The sequence below is a fragment of the Gavia stellata genome, chromosome 32 (assembly GCF_030936135.1).
Source record: "Gavia stellata isolate bGavSte3 chromosome 32, bGavSte3.hap2, whole genome shotgun sequence".
Lineage (NCBI taxonomy): Eukaryota > Metazoa > Chordata > Aves > Gaviiformes > Gaviidae > Gavia > Gavia stellata.
The window spans coordinates 3,367,760-3,380,805 of record NC_082625.1 but is presented as its reverse complement, the minus strand read 5'-3'; the positions used below and the strand labels follow the sequence as shown (position 1 = coordinate 3,380,805).

The window sequence follows — 13,046 nt, the reverse complement described above, 5'->3', positions numbered from 1 at the left end:
GGGGGGTTTTCTACAGAGGGATGAGCTTTGGCAAAGGCTGCCAGCAGCCCCTGTCTGTCTCTGCGCTGTGAGAGCGGGGCTGGAAGCCCTGACAGGGCGCTGCTGCCCTTGCTGTGGAGGGAAGGCTGAGCCACGCGTTAGCAGGAGAGGGGACGGGGCACGCTGACCCCCACCTCCCTCCACTGCTGGGGACGGCTCTTTGCCTGTGGAAAAAGAGGAGCCAGCACTTCTCACCCACTCGGGTAGAGCACAGGGGGGGCACCCCCCCCCCCCCCCCCGCCCCAGGGCAAGGCGTCCCGCCCCATCACCCCATCCCTGGGGGGCATTGGGGGGGGTGAGATACAGACAACCCCCCCGGGGCCGGGCGGCCCTCCCACGGCTGCAGGGCGGACGGCGGGAGAACACCCCCCGCCCCCGGGGAAGGGGTGGCGGCCCCCCGCACCCTGGGGGGGCACACACAAGTCACGGGGGGGCCAAACATACACCCCTCGCCCCCCAAGGCACCCCCCAGCCCAGGGGAGAGGGGGAAGGCGGCCCACGGAGGGGGCAAACACTCCTTCCCCAGCGTCAGCGCCCTCACGCTGCGGTGGGTCCCCACCTCCCCCGGCCGAGCCCTGCCCGTACCGGGGGTACCCCCCCCGCCGGCCCCGGGGAGCACCCCTCCCCTCCTCACTCACCCCGGGGCGCGGCGACCTCCCCCTGACGGGCGGGGGGGCGGCTCCTCTGCGGGAGGGCGGGGGGGGGGGAGCGGCGGCGGCTCCGTCACTCCCGCTCCATGTCCCGGACACTGGGCAGCCCCGGAAACGGCGGGGGGGGGGGCGGGGGGGGGGGGGGGCGGCGGCCTGCCACAGCGCGACCTTTCACCCGGCGGCGGAAGTGGCGGGAGCGCGCGGGGCGGGATGGCGGGAGCGCGCGGCGGGAGGGAAAGTACCAACTCGTGGTGGTGGGGGAGAGCGGGGGCTGGGAGGAACCACTGCGGGGGGGGGGAATGCCTGCGGGAGGACGGAACCATTCTCCTTAGTCAGAGGGGTAGAGAGAGAATTGAGGCTGACAGAGTAAAAAAAGCACAAAGAGAATATTCATTCCCCACACAAGCTGCGGGACGGACCCCTAATTCAGCATTTATTGCCGCCGTGGGGCAAGTGTGGTGCTATTCTCGGCGCTCGCTGCGCCCCCCCACGGCCCGTGGAGGATGGTTGGGTCCAGGCGGTAGAGGTTGCTAAGGGAGGCCGGGGAAAAGCGTGTAAGCGGGCGTTGGTGGTATAGTGGTTAGCATAGCTGCCTTCCAAGCAGTTGACCCGGGTTCGATTCCCGGCCAACGCAGCTTTGTGTTTTCTCAATTTCAATTTTTTTTTCCCGCTCCCCACCGATTCCAAAGCACATTCTGCACGCGTCTGCACGCGAACCGCCCCGCCCGGCTGCGTTTTACCCACCCGAACCCCGGCGGTCGCTTGCCAGGCGCGGCGGGGCGCGGGCGCTGCCCAGCGCTGAGGCACATGGTACCGTTACTTCCCTCCCAGCTCGCGGCGGGGCCCGAACCGATGGGGGAACGGTGGGGAAATAAATAAAACCGAAGGGAAAAAAAGAAAAGAAAAGAAACAAAGAAACAAAAAAACCCCCAACCCACAGAAAAAACAAACAAACAAAAAAAAAAAGTAGGTGTTTCCGCCCGGGATCGAACCGGGGACCTTTCGCGTGTGAGGCGAACGTGATAACCGCTACACTACGGAAACCCGCGCTGGTGTTCCTCTGCGGGCGGCGCCCGATGTTGGCGCCCTTCTGCGCGAGCCCGCGCCGCCGTCCCGGCGCCTGAGGAGACGCGTCCCTCACCGCACGGCAACCTCAGACAAAACCTACCCCAAACACCGAGAAACGCCGTGCGGGATTCCAGGTGATTAGCCTTAATGAGTAATTAGTGCTTCCAGAGGCCCGCTCACCTCAGGAGGCGGCTGAGGCGGGTGTCCCCGGCCCACGCGCGGCTGCTCTTGGGTGGCGCTCCCCTCAGTGGACAGCCCCGAAAGGAACTTGAGTTTTCCCGCTGAGGGGGAGCAGGAGGGGCTCACCCCAAAGCGGCCTGGCCGGGCCTTGCACCCTGCTCCCTGCCACGGGGGCTGCCGGCAGGCCCAGGCCTGGCCTCACCCTCCAGGCCCGGCCTCGGCCTCCAACCTGGGCACATCCCCGGGCCCGCCAGCCGGTGGAGGCCGGGCGCAGGTTAAGGCGGGCAGGACGTGCCAGGGCTTGGGCCACTTTCGAAGAAGCATCTTTTCTTCCTGAGGCAGCTGCCACCAGATGTCGGTAGAATAGTGGCAACAGGGAGGGGAGCTCCCTGCAGAGCTGCTCAGGAGGGGGAGGATCCAGCCCAGGGGAGCGGAGCTGGAAGAGGACTGGCTGTTTCCTGAGCAAAAGCACAGACCCTTCGTGCTCTCCCTTCGCTGGGGCGAAGTTTTTCCTCCCTGCAAACGAAGCTTCTCTAACGCACAGTGGCCCAGACTCCGTTCTCATCACCGGCGTCTCCCCAAGGCAGTGGGAGCCGTGCGAGAGGATGGGACAGGGCAGCCCATCACTGAGGTCTTGGGTAAAGTCCCTGTGGACAATCCCGGATGGTTCTAGGAATATGCTACTTCCTCTTTGTTCGTCTTAATGCAGTGTTAACAACTCATACACCCATGGCAATCGTTCTTTTTTTTTTTTTTTAAAACCTCAGCCCTTGGAATCAGGTGGTAATGTGAGAATTATTTTTCCTGTTTTGTTTGTTGAAGTGTGTTTTATGCTCTGCTGGCTGCAGAGAGAGCTTAGAAGGGAGAAATGAATCATAAAACCCAGATGAAAGCGAAAAGAACCTCACTTTTAATAGAACTTACTTTTAATAAAGCCTACTTTTAATTTTACAGTTTTGTAGCTAATCTCTTGATTTGGGGCCAAAAGGCATAGAGAGGAGGTTGTCACATGTCCTTCAACTCCAGGCCTTGTCAGTACTTTATTCTGATCTGAGTTGCGATAAGGATTAGAACATTGCATTAAAGTCCATGACAAACCTGAAGCTCTGGGACTTGGTTGCTTCACATTGCTGTTAAACATCCCGGTGTTGCACTCCTTCTGCCCGCAGCTGGCAGAGCCGGCAGGAGAGGACTCTGGTAGCAACCTTTGCACTGTGCATCAGCTGAGTGCACTGGGGGCAAACCAGATCAATAGCTGGGGCAAAGTCCTCTGCCTAGAGCAGGAGGAAGTGGATCTGTAAGTGACCCCAGACCATCAATGGAAAGATTCAAACGCTTCGGGTTTTGTTTCCTTCCACAGACCTCTTTCAGTCTGGTGATCGGTGGTGAAAGGAGAGCTGCAGACCAGACAGCCCCAGGGAGGAAGCTCTTGGAAGGTACTTGTGGGAGGCAGAGGAAGAAATTAGACAAAAGACATTGTGCTGCCAATATTAACTCCCAAATAATGCGCTGGTGCTTCTTTAAGGCAGCCTGGTAGCCTTGAGACATACCGTGTAGATGGTTGTGGGCTCTAGATCTTCCTTGCATGGGCAACTCTGACTTTGAGGGCCCAGACAAAGCTTCCTCTTCGTGCTGGTTGCTGCTTGCTGGAATGGCTCCCGGGGATGTTCTCGCTTTTCTTACAAAGATCCATTGTCAGTGACTGCTCAGACTTTGCCCCGCAGGACAAAGAGACTGGCAGCATTTCAGTCTCCCCTCTGGTCCCTGACCTATCCCACTTCCTCTGCTCCCAAGACTTACCACCCCTGCGGCACTGCTCGCGTGTGAGAGCCCCCTCTGCCTCACCCCCTCCCCAAGGACAGTCTGCAGAGCGCTAGGAAGGACTGTCACATAAATACCCAGGAAAAAGAAAGCAGGGGGCTTATTTGGAGGTGAAGGATGGGTATTCTCTGCTATTATCACCAGCATCTGCCCTTTCTGAACAAGGGAACCCTCCCCCAGCCAGCCTTTTCACCAGTGCGCTGAAGGCGGCCATGCTCTGCTTTGTTTGCCTGACACGCTGCGATGGCTGCGGAGTCCCTTTCTCCCCTTTTCCTCCCTCCACTCCCTGAACAGCCTGCATGGCTGTTACAAGAGAGGGGAGCTCGGAGCACTGTCGAGCGGGAGAGCTGACAATCAGGGCTGGGAGACAACGCCGCCCTGCACAATACCCCCCCAATTAGCCATTCATTCCTGCTACCTCTGAAATGGGGAGCACAGCCCTTGTGCTGGGAGATAAAACAAGAACGGCTTCAATAGCACTGATTTAAATTAGGTCAGGCTAGCTTTTGTGTGGCAGGGACCACACAATAGCAGTCACACGACTGTGGAGGGGAGCAGCATAAAGGAAAAGAGGCCAAGCAAGTGGCACAGATGCTAGGAGTTGGTGGGTGCTGGGAGATGAGGGGTGTATGTACGTGAGTGATAGCAGAGGGGCAGACACTCCAACCAGCACCGCGCTAATACATAAAAGGGGGCACATGGTCAGCAGGGGACAGAGAGGTCAAACACTGTCTCTGCAGAAACAAAACTATCAGCTAGTTCTGCCACACCAAGGGGTGCGAGAGCACAGCCAGGCATCCTTGGAAACTGGTCTTTAGTCATAACTGGTTATGAGGCAAAGGGGGTGACAATGATGGTGACCCGTAACATCCTCCCTGCGCACTAGCGCAAACTCTGTTGATCATACAGGAGGGAAGGGGGGCAGAGACCCTCTGGGCCCTTTGTACTAAGGGACTTACTTCTCGCAGCCTAGGCCCAGACATACTGCTCTTCCTCTTGGCAAAAAAAAATAAATTGCAAAGGGACAGTAGTTTTTCTGGAGCACCCAGCAAGTCAGGGTGTGAAGCCCCAGAGACCTGGGTTGCAATCCCCAGCGTTGACCAGGATTTGCAATTTCTTTCCCCTCGTAAGTTCATCAAAAGTCCACATCCAGCCTGAACACCTGATGTGCTATGAAATCCTACACTCAGCTCCTTATCGCTTGGTGGGTTTGGGTCAAAATCACCAGCTCCTTCAAAATGATCTCTTAACTGAGGTTCTCAAAGACATCTGAGTGTCCGACTGCCTTCAGAGAGAGGTCCTGGAGACAGTTGCACAGGAGAATATAAGCACTGGAGACTAGTCCCAGTTCTCACCCCACTATCATTAATATTCGTATTGCTGTTATTACAATAGTTATGCAGATGTTCGTGTTTATCTGGCAACGGGAGAACATGAGAGCAGCATGCTTTCTTTAGCAATAACAGCGTGCTCAGAGCTAGCCATGAGCCTGATCTTTTCAGGCCGGGCTGAGCAAGCTGTTGTCATGGTCTAAATGAGTTTATCGAGGTAAGTCCATATGCAAAGGAAGGTCAAGTAAGTTTAAAAACAAGCCTCCACCCCCGTAAGTCTCCCAGGCAGAGATGTCTCTCACTGAATGGTCTTTTGTGACCCAGATGGGACTTCTACAGGTATCATTTTGCTACAGGTGGCCAAAGAACTACTGATGGGAGAAAACACGGGTGTGGAAAAGTTGAAAGACATAATCAGCCATTTAATATGGTGTTCTTCAGCCTTTTTGAATCAAAGGACAACCTGATATTCTTTGGCAGTTGGAAGAAAAAGTTGTAAGCAAAGACAATACTTATCATGTAAGCAAAATGTTTATTGTATCACAAAATCATAACTTTTTTACTAGAATTGCGAGCATTATAATTTCAACTACTGATAGTAAAAAAGTGGGTGAGCCACAGGACTGAGTGTGCCAGCTAGTGCCAAAAGGAGAAAACTAGGTTAAACTTTGAATTATCAGTTATTCTTATTCTCCTTCATTTGTTTGTTCACATACGAATGACTTTTTTTAAAACCCAAGGCAACTTAGAGTCATTCTGTGGGCCATCTTCTGAGCCCCGATGGCCTACACAGTTCACAGCTTGATTTAAACATACACCTTCCTACATGCATACACAGACAGTAGAATATTCAGTGGCCAGAAGCTGTTATTGGAAAGATACACACTAAAAATAAGTTGTCCTTTTTTAACAGTAAGTGTAATTAAGCACTGAAATAGTGCCTGTTGTAGGGAGGTGGCCCTGAAGGCATCAAGCCAAAATCAGACATGTTGCTAAAAGGTATGTTCGTGTTCAGCCAGATGGTCAGAGCTTTGATGCATGAAGCACCAAGTGAAATTATCTACCCAGTTTATGTAGGAAGCCCGTCTGGAGCAACCATAATAGCCCTAATTTCTCTCAAAATACAAATATATGGTTGCTAGTTTTCACTGCCTTACTGCTATGCTACTTGGCATATTTTCAGCCTTTTAGTTGTGAGAACACAACTCAACCAACACAACAACAAAGTCCCACTTTGTTTTTCATTCTGGTTTACTTTCTAAAGCCCCTGTCCACGCTGCAGTGAAGGCTGGAGGTGCCCAGATACCAAAAGCAGTTTAACTGTGGTAGCACAAAAATCTGTGTTACCCGATTTGTTCTACTACTTCACTCGGCTCACTCGCAACTCTGGTGCCTCTCCCTGCACGTGGTGCAATGCGGAGACAGAAGAGGCAAGACTCCAGCTCTTACAGAAAACTTACAGATGCGATCCCTGTGGATTCCAAACAAGAAGACATAAAAATTATATATAATCATGTTAATAGTACCCACATCCATATATATAAATAAATCGGAACTATACAATTAGGTGTATGTATAGCTAGAGATCATTATTCTCAAGCAAATGGCATGATCTGGGATATTCCTGAGTTGCGATTTTGTAAATCCCAGTATTACAGAGATGGACTCTATAACCTGAAATGCTCATTGGAGTCCTTCAGCTCTCCAGTAACCCCAAAACCACTGCAGAAACAAATAGGTTTTGCAGAAGGCTGGTTTATTCCCTGGAGATTTATTTGCTGGTTTGGGTTGGGGTATTTTTTTTATTAGTATTATTAGTTGTTTTGTTTATTTCTTCTTCTTTTATCAGCTCCAGCTGAGACAGGAGAGGGTGGGAGGAGGGTTTTGTTCCTCTGGAGATAACAGGAGGCTGTGTCTGTGCAGCCATGGTGACAAGATCCAGGGCGCTTTCTGGCTTCCAAGCAATTTGCTCCCCACCCCTGGCTCCCAAGTAAAAGTGGGGCAGAGAGAGAGAGGAGCTTTTGTTTCTCAAGTGCTTCAGCTGTTGCTACTAATTAAGCGAAGAGCTCTAGTGCCTGCCCACCTCCCAAGCCTAAGGAGGATCTAGTTGGGGCGAAAGGAGAGTCAAGAGGCTGTGCTGCTGCTTCTCAGCACCCTGCTCTCACTATAAGGCTCTTCTGTTTCATCCTTGCTCTGCCACAGCCTTGCTGGGTGACCTGTGGCCAACCCTACACCTCAGATTCCCTGGCTGCAGGGGGGAAGAAATGAGAGAGACCAAGCTCAGCACGAGGCCAGATGGAAACTACCACCCTGCTGTTCAAGGTGTTATTATCGGTTTAATGCAATATGTTCCCGGCTTCTCAGACATGCCGACTATCAGCAGATTGCTCTTTCCTTCTCCAGCCTTCCCTGGATGTCATCCCCTTCTCTCTCTCTCTCTGAGATGCCAGCCCCTTCCCTGAGCTCAAACAGCATTTCTGCAACCTCCCCAGTGTGCCTCTTTTTAACTCCCTCCAGTGACACCAGAATGTCCTGGAGGAGCCAGATGAACTGCCAACAGCCAGGTACCACGCAAATGGCCTTTGCACAGGGCAGTTGCAGTTTTTTGGAGAAGGAGAGCAGGGTGGGTAGAGGGCAGAGGTAGTGGCAGCTGTGAGGGCTGCAGGGGAACTACATAGCCTCTGCCTGGTTCTGCAGCAGGGAATACGTACTGTACTGGAGCTTTGCACGCATGTGGGAAGGACTGCAGAGAGGAAAAGACGGTGGAGTTGTGGAGAGAGAGAAAAAAAAATTAATGTAGGGAAGAGGAACGCTGCAGGAATCCAACAGCCCACGGAATCGAGGCCCGAGCCCTGGCTCAGCTCTGCAAGACTCCCATTCACCAAGGACTGAAGTAGCAATGAAGGTCGTGGCTGCTCCCCTGTGCCTCTGCGCCCATTGAACTCGGTTGGATATCTTCAGCCCAGGATCTCGCAGGGAGAAATTTAGGGCCTTGCTCAGGAACAGATGGTCTCCCTTTTGGGCCCCATCTGCCAGGCAACACTGGAGCAGTTGGTCTCTGCAGTGCTGAGCAGAATCTTGTTTATTTTCCCCTCATGTCAGCATGTTACAGGCCCGGATTTCCAGGAGCGGCCAGGAACTCAAAGGTGTAAAAGCGTAACCCAAGAGCCATCTTTGAGAGGCCCAGGCAATATGGCATCAACCAGCCCTGATCTAAGTCAGAGTCCAGCCTGAGAACAGGGCCGTAGTTGCAAGAGGTCAGGATGTTGTTTGGGAAGCCCTTGATTCACATGCAGGAAGAGAGCATGCGGGCTAAAGGAGAAATCCGCAGTAAAGTAAAGGGGCAGCCTGCAGGAGAGGTGCCAGGAGCAATAGGCACATGAGCCTTGTCCATGACAAACTGGTTAGTGCCAGGACTGCTGATAAACACACGGTATGTTTGGTGGAGGTCTTTGGCACTGACCTTACCTGGAGGCAAGTTCTGAGCATGCATTCACAGTTCCTGAACTGAGGGAGGGGGAATAACAAGGCAGCAGCCTGCCTTCTAAGACCTAAGTGCAATTTTCAGGGTGTCTCAGTCATCTGCAAATCCTAGTGAGCTCAGCTTACTCAACCTCAGTGTTTCTGGCTAGGCAGAAAGCTAGTGGCTGCTCTGGAAAAGTTCAGCCTTAATGCTCGGAAATGTCTAGTAGAAATCCTTGTCAGCAGGAAAACCAGGACCTGAACTGGCCTTTGTGCTGGACTCTTCCCTCACCAGCTTTCAAAAATGAGGCTGGCTAGGCGGAGGGGGTTGGAAAGATGGACCACTACCTTACAGCTGCTCCTTCTGTCCCCACTCCGGGCACAAACAGTCTCCATCCACCAGGGATGTGGGGAAGTGTCTCTAGACAGTATTAAGCGCACACAAAAATAGCAAGTGAGACCAGCTCCCCTTTAGCAGCACCAGCCAAAATTGCTGCAGCACGGCTGATAAAAGAACTTTACTTATTCTTTCCTAGGTTCTGATACTGAGGCCCAGTATCAAGGACTGCAGAGGATATCACGCATCCATGCACTAGCGCATGTTTTCCTGAGACCTTGTTCCCAGAAGTCAGGCTGGTGAGGTCCTGCTCTCTTAGGTTGCCAGGTTAGGCAGTCAGTACTCTAATGGTGCTTGGCGAGCAGAGGGCACGGAGCATTACTTTCTCCCCTCCCCTGAGGGTTCCCATCCATAGAGGCTCCGGCGCAGGATGCTGCCTGTGTCAGCTCCGTGGTAATCAGCCCAGAGGCAGAAAGTGGAAACTTTCTGGTTGCAGCCACTTAGTTTCATTAGCAGCATCAAAAGAGAAAACAAGGCCTCAGGTGGGGCAGCGAGAGGCAGAGACATGCAAGAGGTGGGGGAGAGGGGATTTGCAGCTTTGTTTTACATGTCAGTTAGCAGGTAAGCTTCAGCTATGGACTAGAGAAGGGAGGTAGGAAAGAGCGGCAGAAGCCTGAAGGTGGGGCCTGTCACCCATATTGTTCAAAGAGCTGTCAGGAGATCATACAGCTCTGTAAAACCCACTCTAACTCTGTTTCATGAGAGCAGAAATAGGTTTGAGCAGAAGTCCCGTCCTGCTGCCCTAAGGTTCCCTCCCTGCCCCACATCCCTTCTGGAAGAATTGTGTCTGAATTTCTTCTTAAAAACCTGGTGCACTAGAAATCGTATCCCCTCCCCAGTGCTCTGTTCCAGGACTTAATTGTCCCTATCACTGCAAAGAATTTTCCCTGGTGTCTAGCTTAAGTCTTCCTTGTTCAACACAAACATGATACTGTTCAGAGGTAGAGTATTAAGGGCTGGAGTCACTACCATAATAATGTATTGATTTCAGTGAAGCTGAGCTCAATGGAGAGGAGTCCGCCCAGCCTTGCTCCATTCCCCTTGTGCCCCAAGAGAACGTTTTGTGTTAGACTAAATGCCTCTGTAAGTGCCTCTCAGCCTTGCACTCAATGTGAGCCGTTCTGCATAGACACATTGAAGCAGGCAGGGCACAGGATCAGGCCTGTAATCACATTTCCTTTGGCAGTAGCTATTTTATCAGCCTTGGTCTCCCTGGGCAGTTTGCACTGTCTGGCTGTAGGCTCTTCTGAGCAGAGCTCATAGCCCAGCTGGGCAGGAATTCTTCCGCCAGTAGCAGCCCTCTAGCCCTCGCCTCCCATTTCATTCATGTCCTCACCCAAGAGCAGAAATTAATTCAAGTGCACACCTCTAAGCTCTATTTCCCTGCTTAGGTTCTTCACTGAGCCATCTCAAATAAAGCGACACGTGCACACCAGTGACTTTGGGAGGGCTTTGGGAGTGGGACAGAGCTGTGCACACCTAGTAGGCCGGCAGTGGTTTTAGGTTTGCTTGCTGTCCAGAAGCAGCAGCTGGGATCTTGAATCAGAGAAGATCCATCATTTGATGACTGTCTCTTGTGGTTAATTCTGCCCCACAGTATCTCCAGAGCTGAATCCCGCATCCAGCTCCCCTTCCTCTGTGGGTAGCAGCATCTCTACCCTTCTTTCCAGCTGGGAAAGCGATCTCTTTGCGTTGGAGGAAGCAGAGGTGTTAACAAGATGCTGTAGGTCATAAAGACCAATGTTTGCATCTCTGGTTCTCACTCCCTCTGCAACAGCTTTCCATAAGACTGAAAAGGAGAGCTGAAGTTTTGACAATGGCCATGACATAGCAGAGCTGTGGCTGAGCCAGTAGTTGAACTAGAATTACTAAACTAGAAGGCAGGGCTCAGAGTGGGGTTGTTAAATACTGCAGCAGCTCCTGAATTCGGCTCCCATTTCCACCAGTGATCCTGGCCAGATCCTCGTGCCTTTATATTTCTCTTTATTCTGTAGGAAAGCAGGGATCTGCAGCCAGGCAGCAGCAGCTATTTTGATAAATAAGGCAGGAAATAGTGACCAAGAGGTCCCAGAAGAACAGATCCCAGATTCCTGATGTCCCACTCATTAAAAAGTGTTGCCTCTTCTTTCTGGTCCGTGCCTAGTTTGTGGACACAGATGTTCTATTATTCCCACATGGATGAGCAGTTGTTTTTATGTGAGCTCCTGTCCACAAGCCGCACATCTTCTAGTTAGAAGGGTTTGTTTATTAGCCTTGGAGATTTCAGCAGAAATAATCACGTTTGGAGACACCTGCACCATCCTCCAGCAAGCTCTGCCCTGAAATAAAGAGGGGCTTGGACAGGGAGCCCAGTCAGCCAGGAGATGGAGCAGCTTGCCTCCTCAGCGTGGTGCAAGCAGTGGACTAGGGAGAGAAAGCCTGGGCCCTTAGCAGGGCTCTTCTCTTTGATGAAGCAGATGCGACTGCTTTTTTATGCCACAACCGCTGTGTGTTTGCAAAGAAGCAAAAAGGCTCATAGATTTGTGGCTCGGGGCTGGGACACGGGGCCTTTCATTTTCTTCAAGGGCTCTCAAGGAAGATCTCATTGTACCTGCGTGGAATTAATTCTGCCAATCCCCGGTCTGATCACAGACTCCCCATGCTGGAGTTCAAGAGATGCCTTCCATTTTCTTTCTTCTGTCTGGGACAATTGACATCCTGGGATGGAGCTGCATCGATTCTAGTGAAGGCTACACGGGCCTGGCTTGGAGCCTCCAGGAATCGGATTCTCCAAGTCTCTCTGCAGCAGCTGCTGCCTGACAGCTTTGTCCCAGTCCCTGATGCACATCCCTGTCCCCCAAGCCCAAGGACCCCCTCTGTGCCCCATCAGCAGAAAGTGCTGTTCTGTTTGGGGCTACCTCAGAGCTGCTGGCACAACAAAGCTGTTTTGTTTTTGGCTGAGTGCTCGGCATCTGAGCTCTCATGTGGTCGGAGCCCATTTTTTTGCAAGAATGAAAACAGTGGATTAATGAGCTGCTTGTGGCTAATGTGCAGGGTTTCTCAGAACTGGTGCTATTAGAACCCAGCGTCATGTAGGAGGTAAATGGCAGCACATGGTGAATAAAGCAGTGATATAATAGGTTTAAGTAGTCCATTTCCCTTTGGAGTGTTACTGATAACATGCCCAAATGCATACAAGACCATTACCTTAATGAATAAGACCGCTCTCTGGCAGAGCACACACTTCTCACAAGGGGTTTATTTTTCATCATTTTCATCCAAAAAAAGACTTGGGGGTTTGAGTTGGAGTGGGGTGCAGGGAGGGTGGGACAGAAACAGAGGGGAAGAGAAGGGCAGAAGAGAAGAAATATGGATAAGAGTAGAAGGAGAAAAGAAATGAAGAAGGGACAGGAATAAATGCAGGACAGGCATGTTGTGGTTTGGACCAATACGGTCTCCAGGGACCCCAATGAGAGGAACTCATACGTACACACACAGAGAACGATTACCGGACATTTGATCTTGTATATTGGAAGGGACACGTCTGTCTTTCGAAGCAGCATTGTCTGCTGCCAGAAGTGAAGTATTACAAGACATACGGACATCAATGGGCCACTATTCTCTGGTTTAGATATTCAGTGACCAAGCCTTGCCATTTGCCTCTGGTAGTCCCAGTCACTTCGGAATTAGTATCAGGTTATGGTAATTCTACCCACATCAGTGGAGTTTCTCAGGACTTAGCCTCTCTGATCAGCACTGTGCTCACTAATTGCCAGCCTAATTCTGCGCTAGTTAAGCATCTGTCAGCTTGTTGGAGATACTCCATACTGACACCACTGCATGTGAGAATGGAATTTGCCTTTACATCTTTCCTCACACGCAGTTTACTTTTCTCCTGGGATGGGCATGTGGAGCAGCATTGCCTGAAAAATCTCTTTGAAGCACAATGACCACATGTTTTCTGAATTTGCTTCTGACCAGTGTGGTGGGATCTGAATCGGACTGTCTTGCTATGCAGTAATATGTACTCTTATGCCAACTAAAGCCTTGTTTTTGCCAACCTTCCTCTAGATCTCTCTGCAGAGGGGACACTGGGTTCAAATCCAGTGTCAAATGACC

At 51.8% G+C, this 13,046-nt stretch overlaps 2 non-coding genes across 2 annotated transcripts; one reads left to right on the top strand and one right to left on the bottom strand.

Moving 5' to 3' along the window:
• The first annotated feature begins 1,251 nt into the window (after positions 1-1,251).
• Positions 1,252-1,323, top strand: TRNAG-UCC (transfer RNA glycine (anticodon UCC)). The gene has a single exon. It is a non-coding gene; the product is annotated as a tRNA-Gly (tRNA).
• A 337-nt stretch (positions 1,324-1,660) lies between these two features.
• TRNAV-CAC (transfer RNA valine (anticodon CAC)) lies at positions 1,661-1,733 on the bottom strand. Its single transcript has one exon. It is a non-coding gene; the product is annotated as a tRNA-Val (tRNA).
• Positions 1,734-13,046: the final 11,313 nt, after the last annotated feature.